Source organism: Schistocerca americana, chromosome 2, assembly GCF_021461395.2.
Source record: "Schistocerca americana isolate TAMUIC-IGC-003095 chromosome 2, iqSchAmer2.1, whole genome shotgun sequence".
NCBI lineage: Eukaryota > Metazoa > Arthropoda > Insecta > Orthoptera > Acrididae > Schistocerca > Schistocerca americana.
In genome coordinates, this window is record NC_060120.1 from 614906755 (window position 1) to 614923334 (window position 16580).

Genomic DNA, 16580 nt, shown 5'->3' on the forward strand with positions numbered 1-16580 from the left:
TGTCTCTCTGTCTTCTTGTTCTTTCACATGTTTACGTAACCACCTGTTCCAAGCTTGTTCCCTGTGAAATGAACATAGATACACTTTAGAGCAGGGAAATACTGCCTGAATAGCATTTATCTCGGATTCTGAGAAATCAGTTACCCAGTATGCAGGACTCATGTCCACGTTCCACTCCTTGAAAATATTGAATGCTTCACAAATGGATTGTGTGTCTTCTACCTGAACATAAAAAAAACCTACAACTAAATAGCACACATTTGCTTTCACTGTTATGAAAAACAGTGGAATGTCATACTTAGTGGTTTTATATGTCGCATCAAGCAAGCATACTGTCCCATACTTTCTTAATAATTCCACTTGCCACGCAGTCTGGTAGCAAAAGAGTAGTGGCTTTACCTCTCCATCTACCTCTGCACAAGGTCTAAAATAGATATTGCCACCTGACAACTCTTTCTTCCACTCACTAACTTTCATCTGCAGAGCATACTGATCAATTGTTGTCTTTTATTTTCAATATAGCATTATACATATGATTATAAATCGTTTTATCTGAGGGATAAAACATTACATTGTCATGATCTGGCATGGTGGTTGCACTGAAATTTGTCTTGACAAAATTGTCAAGATGTAATTTGATTACCGGTACCGATCTTGTTCCTTCTTTAACAACATTTCCTATTTCATTTGCTAGCATAGGGTGTATTTCTGCAGTAACTTTGACACTTTCTGTACTCTGTGTGTGTGTGTGTGTGTGTGTGTGTGTGTGTGTGTGTGTGTGTGTGTGCCTACTGGTGAAGCAACCACATGAAATCTAAGAAAGCTTGTGGGCTGATTTGGGGACACCAAAGCCTCTCTCAAGCTTTCCAAACCCTGTAACACAATAGACTTAATTATAGCAGATAAGTACTAACGGTCTCAAACTAAATGTATACAACCACTGATTAAAAAATATATTCAAGTATGTTAAAGTTTAAACTCACCTTTTTCTTAATATTAGGATGAGCCCCCTCTGTCTCAATTGAATATCCAGGGTATACCCGGATACATTTAACAGAGAATGTAGCTGGGCAACCACTTTTCTTTGTGTCCATAACACAGAGTCTCTTCCTGGGGTTCGTACGGTCAGCCTTGAAGTAAAAAACAAAAATTAATTAAAAAACAACATTGTATTGATTCTGGTCAATGTGGTTTAAATGTTTCTTCCTCCTAACAGTGCTTTCAAAACTAAATGTTCCAGTGTAAACAAACGAAAAAACCATCTACACATTTAGAAATGACTGGTCTAGGACAGCTACAAACTGTGTGAATAACACTACACAAAAAGAATTTTAAGTTAATTGGCAAAGATGTAATTGACTCCAGCATAACAACTAAGGATGAATCTACACTTGCCTCCTTGATGAAACCAACAAAAACAGCAACTCAAAGGTACAAAAAAGCCTACTCAAACAGACTGCTGCTAATCACAGAAGGTATCAAAACAGGTTTAGCATAGAGCATTCACGCAGGATATGTGCTCAGATAGTTAGCTTGGAATGCATTGCTTCGACAATACAGTTAAGTGGTACGGCCACTAACATTTTGGCCAGCACTAAGGTATTACCTAAAGTCAGTCCACCCACTTTGACCTGTGGTGTCACCAAGATGACACAATACCCTTACTTCAACTGTATACGGCTCAAGTGAATCTCTTGATACCATGAACCCAAATCCAACTCCAAAACCAGATATTACAAATTTTACTTTACTTTTATCGTGTCTAAAATGAAGTCCACAGCACCAAACACCAACACAGACATTGTTATGTCAGTTATCAAAACCTTTACTTATCCTATCTAAAATGAACTCCACAGTACAACAAACCAAAACTCAATCACATAACTAATATCAAAAAGTTAACAGAATCAATGATGCTAAAGCAATACCTGCAGTACCTACCACCCGCAATCCGAAATTATCAAACACTAACAAGAAAACCCAAGAAATTCTTAAATCCTGCATAATCACCGATTTTAATATATATGAGGGTGGATCAAAAAGTAAATTGCACTTCCACATTATGGCCATTTATTAAACCACATATACAAATGCTACACAGCTATGACACACTCAACTACACCATCTACATCTACATACATCTACATTGATACTCCGCAAGCCACCCAACGGTGTGTGGCGGAGGGCACTTTACGTGCCACTGTCATTACCTCCCTTTCCTGTTCCAGTTGCGTATGGTTCGCGGGAAGAACGACTGTCTGAAAGCCTCCGTGCGCGCTCTAATCTCTCTAATTTTAAATTCGTGATCTCCTCGGGAAGTATAAGTAGGGGGAAGCAATATATTCGATACCTCATCCAGAAACGCACCCTCTCGAAACCTGGCGAGCAAGCTACACCGCGATGCAGAGCGCCTCTCTTGCAGAGTCTGCCACTTGAGTTTATTAAACATCTCCGTAACGCTATCACGGTTACCAAACAACCCAGTGACGAAACGCGCCGCTCTTCTTTGGATCTTCTCTATCTCCTCCGTCAACCCGACCTGGTACGGATCCCACACTGATGAGCAATACTCAAGTATAGGTCGAACGAGTGTTTTGTAAGCCACCTCCTTTGTTGATGGACTACATTTTCTAAGCACTCTCCCAATGAATCTCAACCTGGTACCCGCCTTACCAACAATTAGTTTTATATGATCATTCCACTTCAAATCGTTCCGTACGCATACTCCCAGATATTTTACAGAAGTAACTGCTACCAGTGTTTGTTCCGCTATCATATAATCATACAATAAAGCATCCTTCTTTCTATGTATTCGCAATACATACCATCAAATGACTAATAAAATATGCAAACAACTCTGAAACAATCATCCAACAAGTGTGCACCATCAAATACTGTAACATGCCAGCTACAAACATGTCATGGTGGTGCAAAGCCTTTGAGCTGGATTAAGTGACAGTTACACCATTAATCAATGCACATGGGTGTAATCCCAACTTTTGGTTGACCTCACTTAAAAGTTAACCACACAGGCCAGCATCTGCTGTGAACTAAGAGAACATCTCAAAGTGAAGCTCTACCCAAATCAACCACAAAAGTACATTAGCTTGGACCTCAAATTATCAGATTCATAAGAGTATTTCAGCAACACATTCAACATAATGCAAAATAAGGCAAACACAGACTAATAAACACACAACTACTTTTCCACTGTGGAGGAAATCCACAGGCTTAAAGAAGCTAGGGCCATATTTACTAAAGGGGTGTCTAGACAGAGCATACGATTCCTTATATTTAACCAGCAGGCCTAAACATTAACTTGAGACTAGATTTAACCAGCTACAACTTAACAGGAAAAAACAATGCCATAATGTGAGTCAGCATATTATCAAATGAAGAAAACGGTTATAAATTTTTGTAAGAGATGTTAGCTAAAACAAGACCTATATATTACAGTAATTTTGAAGAATCCATGCACGGGGCTACATATTGACACTCTTGCCAAGGTCACACTTTATCATCAGTGTTTTCAATTTTTAAAAAATCACAGAAGGTAGGGTACTCTCCACTTACATCCTAACTTCTCCCATGAAAATTTTTTGTTCCCTCTCCTTAAAAATTAAAAACAATTTGCGACATTGGCCGAATTATTGATATGTAGCCCCATGCGTGAATTCTTCAAAATTACCTATATTACTGAAGTAATTACACAGTTGAGTAGCCTACTATTTCAATTTATATGCAAATTACAAAAGTGTTTAGGTAATTAACAACAACGCTTGCATCATTAAGGGATTATGGGATATCGATGTAGCAACTGCCACGGAGCCAGATATCGATTGTGTGTTTCAATGTGGCGTGGATATAAACATTACACCTTGAACGAATTACATAAATGAAAAAGGGTAAAATGTGGTGACAAGACTGATCTGTAGCGCAGCCCAAGGTTTAGGTTAGGGTGGGAGGCAACAGTTTGGTTGTGAGCTGGCGAAGCCAGCGAATGTGAAACCTCAATAAAGGTTGTGGTAATGAAATTCACCAGTTCAATATATATCGTTATCACGAGATCACAACATCGATATCTCACAAACCCTTAATGATTCAAGCTTTGTTGTTAATTACCAGTGTTTAATATTCTTAATTCACCTGTTTTGAAATATGGTACATTTAATTAAGCGCAATATATTGACAGTGATAAGAGCAAAGCAAAAATATCACTGTATTGTGGTGACACCTTAAGAATATGTTTGTTTTGTAGTACACTTTGATTTCATCCATTATATAAAAAAAGATTATTTTATAACAGACAATATTTAATAATAGGACTACCCACAAAAATCAGCTTCCAGCATAATTGCAATCTTAATTCTTGCAACCTAATAATGCAAGATAATAAATGCTACTGGTATGCATACTTTTCTTAGTTTGTACTATAAGCTACCGGTTAACAGAGTCTACTACTAAGCAGATGAAACATAGCATGATGTTACAAACCAGGTGATCTGGAACAGGAACCCCTTTCATTTCTTTGTAGTACTTAGGGCCAAGAATACATTCCCGGTGACTTCCATTTTCCACTGAGAAAGGATATCTGAAAAATCTGATATCCACGCTCCCACTCTTAAGTCTGAAGAAAAATTTTGGACAACCTGCAAAATCAGAAATAAATTGTTTCTAAATAAGTGGTTGGAAAACTGGGCAAAACTATGAATATGTACTTCAATTTCTGCTTGAGATTCACAATAACCACGCAATTGCCCGTCGTCATCGATGCTGAACTCTGTCAGCTTTTCTCTCATTAGTCTCTCGAATGCTAAACACATAATTAGAGACGAGCAAACGAAAAACAACGCACAGGACACAAACACAGTACAATACACGATTTAAAAGCAAGGAACGAAAAACACATTTAAACGAATGGCGCAGACCACATCGCTACCCCTGTCACAACCTCTCGAAAGTTCACAAAAGTCGAATAGTCGATATAAGGTTTCTATCGTTTTCGATGTACCGTGTATACGTCATAATGACGTCACATCAAACCCAAGTCCGGTGAACTTCGCATCCTCCCATAATAAGAAGCGTCTCGCGGGCCCCGAGGAATCATGACGTCATATCATGGCATGACGTCGTCTCTCATGCAAGCCAATATCGCTGGTAGTTTTCGAAACGCGGATATTCTTTGAACATGGCATGCTGATGCAGAAGCGTCTCGCGGGCCCCGAGGAATCATGACGTCACATCATGACATGACGTCGTCTCTCACGCTAGCCAATATCGCTGGTAGTTTTCGAAACGCGGATATTCTTTGAACATGACATGCTAATGCATTGTGGGTGTGTGTGTATAATGGCGGGTATTGTGATTTGTGTGCGTTAAAGCTTTTCAATCACGGAAAAAAATTGATAATACTTGCTGCAAAAGCAGATGTTTGCAGAGGAGAAGGGATAGTTTATATTCCAGATAATGGACGGCAAGTAACTTCCGTTAGTAATCTTATAATGCTCAAGAAAAGTAAAGTGTATGGTAAATCTACAGAAATTTCATTCTTTCTGCCTATGGTATTCTGATGCATTATGTTACCCAGTAAAGTTTCTTTCAATGCATCTATTATTTGTGGTAATGGCGTATTCTCATAACAAATGGCTTCGGTATTTAAGTTGCAATCATTGTAACTTTTTCCTGATCAAAAAGTGTGTAGTAACTGTATCCTAACGTCAGTAACCTGCACATTTGAAAACTTTTGAATGTTCAAAATTACATCATTCATCACAGTCAGTATTTTTTTTACAGTAAAATAGGTATGAATTTCAATGACTGAATCCAGATTTGTGAGTGATGTAATCTGTTTTTGTAAAGGATGTTTCAGTTTCTGAAGTGAAAATCCAAAGAAGAGAAGACAGCGAGAAGTAGCTTTTTGTCTGTTTCATGGTTTATAGGCCTACTGGGGAAACTCGCCATGTAAAAAAACGAGTAGCGCATCAAGCTTGGTACCTCTATGGTGATGTGGAAATCCGAGCGTTGTTAATAAAGAAATTAATTCAGTGTGTGTGTGTGTGTGTGTGTGTGTGTGTGTGTGTGTGTGTGTGTGTGTGTGTGTGTGTGTGTGTTTCTTTTGATTCCTTTATCATGTTGCTTATAGTAGACCAAATTTAATTAAAATACCCAGGTGATAATTTCAACCTAAATTGGACTATGTGCATAGCTGCTTCTCACAGGCAAAGTATAAATATTCACCATCCTCTGGCATGCGTTTTCACTATTCAGTTATGGCAAAAGAAATCACTGACTCAAAGCATAATTTGCTTGTTAGACATAATTGGAAATGGCCTTTGTAGTTATAATTTTACATTATTAGATTATAGTACTCCCTGAGAGATTCTTCTGCATTTCTTGGCCCTGACATGATTAGGTCTGGAATACAGCATTAAGTGTGCTGCTCTGCTGTCAGCGGCATGGTATTCAATGTCTTAAGCAGTCGTATAGGAACCAGTGTGAAGTATATGCATCTGTACAGCCTTGGCTAAAAAGCTACAGCTAGAATGCTAATTACTGTTTCAGGAATTATCCTTTACACAGGTAATATATTATGTTAAATATGTATGTAAAACTGAATTCATGAATAACTTTGTAGTCGTTTAATTAAAAATACCGCAAACCGAAAAATTGTCTTGAAATGGTAAGGGATATCAAATATAAGTAAATATTTTTCCTCGTTAAGATTAAAGTGTAAAATTGCTGATACCTGGTTGTTACCATGAGATCAGTGCTGGCCCCAGCAGAGCAATCTGCTGTGACCACCGGCCCCTTCATGCCAGCCAACAGGTTAATACACAAAACAGGGCAGTGCAAGACTTGGTCCGTAATTGTCATTGGTTGAAGCAACTAAAATTAAATTTCTGAGGTATGCTGCAACTGTATTATTGGTATATTCCCCAGCATGATTTAAAATCTTTGCATTGAAATGGCACTGACAGTGTGTAATATATTTTGCAACCGAGAATAGATAAAAATTTATGTGGGAATATATTTCAAGAACCCCTTTCAAACCAAACCTGACAATTATATTGACACACCAGTAAACCCACCTGAATGGCACACTGGGTTACACAAGCATTAGCTGTAGAATAGGTAATTTACACAGAAAACTTTTCACACAAATTTTATTGTAAAGCACACTGAAGTTAAGGGAAAGATGCAATGCCTAGATGAGATAAACATGGACACACAATAACTCGTTTTGCTCAGATATATGGAAAATTAACTGTAGTATTATATGATGTATAACATATATATGACATATAACACATCTGAGGTGCAAATTTGTGGAGAGGAGAGATTGCATTGAACCTGTTGTGTATGGTGCATATTTTGTTGCAGTGCTGGGATGATGTCATCCAGATTTCAGAATTAGGGGTCTTGTAATGAAACTCTCATCAGTTTTAATATTTAAAAATAAACACGCCTGAAAAAGGAAGCTGAATAGGACTTTAAATTAAATGGCAAAAATTTTCTTGTTTTGCACATTCACTGCAGCTGACACTTAAAAGCTCGTGGCTAGTAGCTCTTATTGACCTTTGTGTCAGCCACAGTGAACATGTTGAAGATTTTAAAGTAACAAAGTAGTTGTTGACGTTCTGGTATTAATGGATGGCAGCAGGAAACACAGCAATGAAATAATGTGAATGACTTAAACCAGGAATTAAACAAGTCTACATAGCTTTGAACACAGTCATTTCACACTTCTTAGTCACTGCATATTTGTGTGCTGTAACTAATACAGCAACCTTTCATTTTCTCATCTTTGATATGGGACACATGTCACATCTTACTTATTTTCCTAGAGCAACTCTAGGTTTACTAGATCCATATTTCAGAATTCTGATAATTGTAGTCCTACTTTATGCTGAAAGTGTGGGTTGATAGCTGTCTCTTCAGATATGATCTCATCAACTGCCATTTCAGAAACTTGAAGGAAAAATGTGATTATTAAATTTTCTGTCAGTGATGAATATATCACTAATGTATATACCACACAAATATTCATGATGCTATAGAATAGTGCAGGGCCATCTTCTGGAACACCTGCTGGGTAGAATAAACAGTGCACTTCACATCCAGTGCATCAATTTCTTCATAGGTATTATTATAGTACACTACTATCTCAGGCTTGATTGTTGCGATGCTCAGTGAAACAGCATTATGCCTTGAAGACACTAAACTAACAGCCTTCTTAAGTTTTTGAATGAAGGATATAACTAAGTAATATATCCAAAAACAATTAAGTTTTACATTTTGCTGTAAGAAACTCTTTTTGAATCTTTCCTTTTATTATTATTTTGTACATGTGTGACCTTTTTGTGTCCTCTTCCCAGTTTGACAAGTACATCTGATTTACTTAATGAGGATATTTATGGTTACAAACAAAAAAAAGAAAAAAACGTGGTGACAATGCAACCTGCGAACAAAGATCATCTTCCAAAACTTTACGAGCCTAGGAAGTAAGCACAATGATTTGGACATAATAGCATGTTTTAATAAACCAGATGTTTCAGTTATTACTGAGCACTGGTATACCAAAAAAGAACCTTATTATGCGCCAATCAACAAAAAATTTCTGCTCGTCTTTCAGTAGGGATATCAAACCTTATGGTGATGCTGCAAAAGTGCCAATAGTTGGTGATCAATTCCTTACATGTTGAAGGTGTTACTAAACTTTCTGCGATAAGCTATAGCTGGGAAAGCTAATCTCTATCAATTGCTTGTAGAGAGAGATAGTAAATACTCTGGGAAAACGGCTGGGTAATAATGCTGATAATTGTTCACAGTTTAATAAAACCTTATCTAACACAAATCAGTTTTCACTCTTAAGAATGGTGAGTGGCATACACTGATCTAAAATTACTGACATGTAATACAGGGTACCCAGGACTTTGTACTGGGATACTTTCTTTTGTCGATTTATGTAAATGACAAAATACTGCTCCCCAAATTCAAGGATAGTTCTGTATGCTGATGCTACATCTATTGCATGCAAGTGTAAAGGTCATGAGCAACTACAAAAACTATGAAACTGTATTACAAATGAAATAATTCAGTATTTCTATGAAAGTCATCTCATTGTCAGCACAAGATAGCAGCAGTAATGGATTTTCACCCCACAAGACAGATTTTGAAATTCAGTTGTGCACTGGAACTGATATTGTCATCAAAGAAAACTACTGCTTGGTTACAGGTAAACTTTCTATATTTAACATGTTATAACATGGAAACTAATTACTGTACAAGAACACAACTTGGTAGCATTAATGTCAAGGACATGAGCAAGAGAAATAATGCAGAATCAGTTCAATTGAAACACTTTTAATGTTTCCAGAATGAGAAACATCCCCCAGGCTGTGGCTAAGCCATGTCTCCGCTATATCCTTTCTTTCAGGAGTGCTAGTTCTGCAAGGTTCGCAGGAGAGCTTCTGTAAAGTTTGGAAGGTAGGAGACGAGATACTGGCAGAAGTAAAGCTGTGAGTATCGAGTGTGAGCCGTTCTTCGGTAGCTCAGATGGTAGAGCACTTGCTCGTGAAAGGCAAAGGTCCCGAGTTCGAGTCTCGGTCTGGCACACAGTTTTAATCTGCCAGGAAGTTTCACTTTTAATGTGCTGCTGCAGTACACCACACCAGTACCATTACTGGTGACGGTGATGGAGGCTGCTATGAAAAGCTTGCGATTTTATTCAAATCTGATGTGGCAAGTTAACAAAACTTTTTATCCATGTGAGTAAAATTATTGTGTAAAATTGATGGCGCAGCTTCTTACGGAAGTCTTTTCAGGGCCCTTCGGAGTCTTTCACTTACATGTCAACATATTTACTCCCTAACAGTATTTGTTGTTCATAATAGGGGTAATTTTACTCTGATCAGTGAAATGAACTTGCAAAATACTGGAAGTAGAAACAATGTCCATGTAGACTATACATCCCTGCCTACGATTCAGAATGGAATATCACATTCTGATTGAAAGTCTTTAACAGGTTGCTGCTAGACATCAAGCAGAAAACTGAAAATCCTAAGGTAATAAAAAAAATACAAAGTAAAAAAAATATTTTATTAGCTTCTCCTTCTATAATTATAATTAAACATAATGTTTCGACTCACGAATGCAATTGCTAGTTAATGTTAACACTAAGGTTCAAATTAATAGGATTTTAATGTTACCATTATATGTACAGCTGACAGTACTCATTGTAAAATTATGAAATGACTTGTACAAAGTATGAGAGAAAAACAGCACTAAAAAAAAAAAAAAACCTTTCTAGCTTTCAGGGTTGTTACTTCCTTCCTCTGGGAAGATGAATATAGTTTGTGACTGGAAATGAGGGGAAGATCACTTACACCACCCGTATAGAACAATTATGTGACACATTCATGAGTACTGCACCAATGTTTGAGATCCAGGTCAGATTTAAGCAACACATTGAAGCAACTCAGAGTCTGGATGCTATATAGGTTGCCAGTAGTTTCAAACTATGTGTGAGTATAATGAAGATGCTTGGCAAAAACATGTGACAATCCCTGGAGGGAAAATAATGTTCTTTTTGTACAACACTATTGAGGAAATTTAGAAGGCATGAGAAATCTGGGCTCGGATGGTAGATAGCCTTTCTTCCCTCTCTCTGTTTGCGAGTGGAACAGGAAAGAAAATGATTTGTAGTGGTACAAGGTACCCTCCACCAGGTACCATTTGGTTGCTTGTGTAGTATGTATGTACATCAAAATACGGAAGAAAATTGTGACTGCCTACTACATTAAGAAGTAATAGTTGAACTAACCTAAGCTTTGTGATTTACTTCAACTGTTTTGTCCCACTGATACACTCTGACAATCAGTGACTTGCATCTATAGCAGTCTTACAATTTGGAGATGTCAGTAGGCTTACTGCTTGGATCTATTAATATTCCCTCATTGAGCTCTTTTTATCTTAGGATCACATAAACTGGATTTTTGAGAAACTACATACAGGGAGATGTGATTGGCATATAGCTATTTGTTTACAGAAAAACGGCGATCAAAATTTAAGCATATCGGTAACACACACTGGGCTAGAGCACTATACTGGATTTCGCCCCCTTCCCCCCTTTCCCTAGAAACCTTGGCTGAAGTAATAACTATTTGTAGCATAGTCTGAGGTCTACATTAGGTTGAAAATTCGTCGACAGTTGTGGAACACAGCGGATGAGAAATAATGGTTGTGATAACAGACAGACGTGTGGCTTTGCCTAATATTTGTTTGCGGCGTATTTAAATGCACTTTCCCACATTTAATGCATTTCTCATAATAAAAAAATAAAACTATTGGGTCATCCTCAAAAAACATATATTAGAAAATGAACAATCATCCGACGTGTTTTGATGCATATTATTTACAGATATCGTACACAAACTGGAAAAATCCAATGGGCGTTCCACTACGTATTCTTTACCATATTTGATTTGTTTTACCGCATTTGCTACTGCTGGTATCGGTTCAAAGACAAATTCGTGCTGCAAACGTCTCAGTGGTAGTTAGCCTACATTGGTAAGCTGCAGTTAATGCGTTAAAAACATTTATACACATTGTCCTCAATGCGTAATATGTGTTATGCTATAAATCACTCTGCCTTTCGACCAATAATTTGTTTTCAGTTGGCTTCAATCAATCACGTAAGACTCTGATGTGTAACTTTGACTACGCTGCGGATTATTATGTCACCATAATCCAGATTATTCGCATTCAAACCTTCTTTCTACATTTAATTCTGTTAATGGAAACTTCATTCAAACAATCTGGATTGATTTGACGTTCCAAAACAATAGCTGATGGCAAGTATGTACAAACGCTGTGGGCAACGTGTGACGTCACTTACGTCAACAGAGTTGTTTACAGGTCTAGTCACCAGGTAGCGCTGTCACGCTTTCAGCCTTACTGATGACGTCATGACGCGATTCCTCGGGGCCCGCGAGACGCACGTTGCTGGTGCCTTGTGGATTTGTATATGATGGCGGGATTTGTGTGCGTTAAAGCTTTTCAATCACGGAAAAAAATTGATAATACTTGCTGCAAAAGCACGTGTTTGCAGACGAGAAGAGATAGTTTATATTCCAGACAATGGACGGTAAGTAACTTCCGTTAGTAATCTTATCATGCGCAAGGAAAGTAAAATGTATGGTAAATCTACAGAAATTTCATTCTTTGTGCCTATAGTATTCTGATGCATTATGTTACTCAGTAAAGTTTCTTTCAATGCATCTATGTGGATTATTTGTGGTAACGGCGTATTCTCATAAAAAATGGCTTCGGTATCTAAGTTGCAATCATCGTAACTTTTTCCTGATCAAAAATTGTGTAGTGACTGTATTCTAACAGTAACCTGCACATTTGAAAACTTTTGAATGTTCACAATTAATCATTGATCATAGTCAGTATTTTTGACAGTAAAATAGATATGAATTGCAGTGACTGAATCCAGGTTTGTGAGTGATGTAATGTGTTTTTGTAATGGATGTTTCAGAGTTTCTGAATTGAAAGTCCAAGGGAGAGAAGACAACGAGAAGTAGCTTTTTTGTCTGTTTTTTGGTTTATAGGCCTACTGGGGAAACTCGCCATGTAAAAAAAACGAGTAACGCATCCAGCTTGGTACCTTTATGGTGATGTGGAAATCCGAGCATTGTTAATAAAGAAATTAATTCTGTGTGTGTCTTTCTTTTGATTCCTTTATCATGTTGCTTATAGTAGACCAAATTTAATTAAAATACCCAGGTGATAATTTCAACATAAATTGGACTATGTGCATAGCTGCTTCTCACAGGCAAAGTATAAATATTCACCATCCTATGGCATGCATGTTCACTGGTCAGTTATGGCAAAAGAAATCACTGACTCAAAGCATAATTTGCTTGGTAGACATAATTGGAAATGGCCTTTTTAGTTATAAGTTTACATTATTAGATTATAGTACTCCCTGAGAGATTATCTTCTGCATTTCTTGACCCTGACATGATTAGGTCTGGAATACAGCATTAAGTGTGCTGCTCTGCTGTCAGCAGCATGGTAGTCAATGTGTTAAGCAGTCGTTTAGGAACTAGTGTGAAGTATATGCATCTGTACAGCCTTGGCTAAAAAGATACAGCTAGAATGCTAATTACTGTTTCAGCAATTATCCTTTACACAGTTAAATATATTATGTTAAATATGTATCTAAAACTGAATTCATGAATAACTTTGTAGTCATTTAAATAAAAATGCCGCAAACCGAAAAATTGTCTTGAAATGGTAAGGGATATCAAATATAAGTAAATATTTTTCCTCGGTAGGATTAAAGTGTAAAATTGCTGATACCTGGTTGCTACCATGAGATCAGTGCTGGCCCCAGCAGAGCAATCTGCTGTGACCACCGGCACGGCACCTGACAATTATATTGACACACCAGTAAACCCATCTGAATGGCACACTGGGTTACACAAGCATTAGCTGTAGAATACGTAATTTACACAGAAAACTTTTCATACAAATTTTATTGTAAAGCACACTGAAGTTAAGGGAAAGATGCAATGCCTAGATGAGATAAACATGGACACACAATAACTCAATTTGCTCAGATATATGGAAAATTAACTGTAGTATTATATGATGTAAAACATATATATGACATATAACACATCTGAGGTGCAAATTTGTGGAGAGGAGAGATTGCATGGAACCTGTTGTGTCTGGTGCATATTTTGTTGCAGTGCTGGGATGATGTCATCCAGATTTCAAAATTAGGGGTCTTGTAATGAAACTCTCATCAGTTTTAATATTTAAAAATAAACATGCCTGAAAAAGGAAGCTGAATAGGACTTTAAATTAAATTGCAAAAATTTTCTTGTTCTGCACATTCACTGCAGCTGACACTTAAAAGCTCGTGGCTAGTAGCTCTTATTGACCTTTGTGTCAGCCACAGTGAACATGTTGAAGATTTTAAAGTAACAAAGTAGTTGTTGACATTCTGATATTAATGGATGGCAGCAGGAAACACAGCAATGAAATAATGTGAATGACTTAAACCAGGAATTAAACAAGTCTACATAGCTTTGAACACAGTCATTTCACACTTCTTAGTCACTGCATATTTGTGTGCTATAACTAATACAGCAACCTTTCATTTTCTCATCTTTGATCTGGGACACCTGTCACATCTTACTTATTTTCCTAGAGCAACTCTAGGTTTACTAGATCCACATTTCAGAATTCTGGTAATTGTAGTCCTACTTCATGCTGAAAGTGTGGGTTGATAGCTGTCTCTTCAGATATGATCTCATCAACTGCCATTTCAGAAACTTGAAGGAAAAATGTGATTATTAAATTTTCTGTCAGTGATGAATATATCACTAATGTATATACCACACAAATATTCATGATGCTATAGAATAGTGCAGGGCCATCTTCTGGAACACCTGCTGGGTAGACTAAACAGTGCACTTCATATCCAGTGCATCAGTTTCTTCATAGGTAGTATCATAGTACACTACTATATCAGGCTTGATTGTTGCGATGCTCAGTGAAACAGCATTATGCCTTGAAGACACTAAACTAACAGCCTTCTTAAGTTTTTGAATGAAGGATATAAGTAAGTAATATATCCAAAAACAATTAAGTTTTACATTTTGCTGTAAGAAACTCTTTTTGAATCTTTCCTTTTATTATTATTTTGTACATGTGTGACCTTTTTGTGTCCTCTTCCCAGTTTGACAAGTACATCTGATTTACTTAATGAGGATATTTATGGTTACAAACAAAAAAAAAAAAGAAAAAACATGTGGTGACAATGCAACCTGCGAACAAAGATCATCTTCCAAAACTTTACGAGCCTAGGAAGTAAGCACAATGATTTGGACATAATAGCATGTTTTAATAAACCAGATGTTTCAGTTATTACTGAGCACTGGTATACCAAAAAAGAACCTTATTATGCACCAATTAACAAAAAATTTCTGCTCGTCTTTCAGTAGGGATATCAAACCTTATGGTGATGTTGCAAAAGTGCCAATAGTTGGTGCTCAATTCCTTACATGTTGAAGGTGTTACTGAACTTTCTGCTATAAGCTATAGATGGGAAAGCTAATCTCTATCAATTGCTTGTATAGAGAGATAGTAAATACTCTGGGAAAACGGCTGGGTAATAATGCTGATAATTGTTCACAGTTTAATAAAACCTTATCTAACACAAATCAGTTTTCACTCTTAAGAATGGCGAGTGGCATACCCTCATCTAAAATTACTGATATGTAATACAGGGTACTCAGGACTTTGTACTGGGATACTTTCTTTTGTCGATTTATGTAAATGACAAAATACTGCTCCCCAAATTCAAGGATAGTTCTGTATGCGGATGCTACATCTATTGCATGCAAGTGTAAAGGTCATGAGCAACTACAAAAACTATGAAACTGTATTACAAATGAAATAATTCAGTATTTCTATGAAAGTCATCTCATTGTCAGCACAAGATAGCAGCAGTAATGGATTTTCACCCCACAAGACAGATTTTGAAATTCAGTTGTGCACTGGAACTGATATTGTCATCAAAGAAAACTACTGCTTGGTTACAGTTAAACTTTCTATATTTAACATGTTATAACATGGAAACTAATTACTGTACAAGAACACAACTTGGTAGCATTAATGTCAAGGACATGAGCAAGAGAAATAATGCAGAATCAATTCAACTGAAACACTTTTAATGTTTCCAGAATGAGAAACATCCCCCAGGCTGTGGCTAAGCCATGTCTCCGCTATATCCTTTCTTTCAGGAGTGCTAGTTCTGCAAGGTTCGCAGGAGAGCTTCTGTAAAGTTTGGAAGGTAGGAGATGAGATACTGGCAGAAGTAAAGCTGTGAGTACCGAGCGTGAGTCGTTCTTCGGTAGCTCAGATGGTAGAGCACTTGCTCGCGAAAGGCAATGGTCCCGAGTTCGAGTCTCGGTCGGGCACACAGTTTTAATCTGCCAGGAAGTTTCACTTTTAATGTGCTGCTACAGTACACCACACCAGTACCATTACTGGTGACGGTGATGGAGGCTGCTATGAAAAGCTTGCGATTTTATTCAAATCTGATGTGGCAAGTTAACAAAACTTTTTATCCATGTGAGTAAAATTATTGTGTAAAATTGATGGCGCAGCTTCTTACAGAAGTCTTTTCAGAGCCCTTCGGAGTCTTTCACTTACATGTCAACATATTTACTCCCTAACAGTATTTGTTGTTCATAATAGGGGTAATTTTACTCTGTTCAGTGAAATGAACTTGCAAAATACTGGAAGTAAAAACAATGTCCATGTAGACTATACATCCCTGCCTACGATTCAGAATGGAATATCACATTCTGATTGAAAGTCTTTAACAGGTTGCTGCTAGACATCAGGCAGAAAACTGAAAATCCTAAGGTAATAAAAAAATACAAAGTAAAAAAATATTTTATTAGCTTCTCCTTCTATAATTATAATTAAACATAATGTTTCGACTCACGAATGCAATTGCTAGTTAATGTTAACACTAAGGCTCAAATTAACAGGAT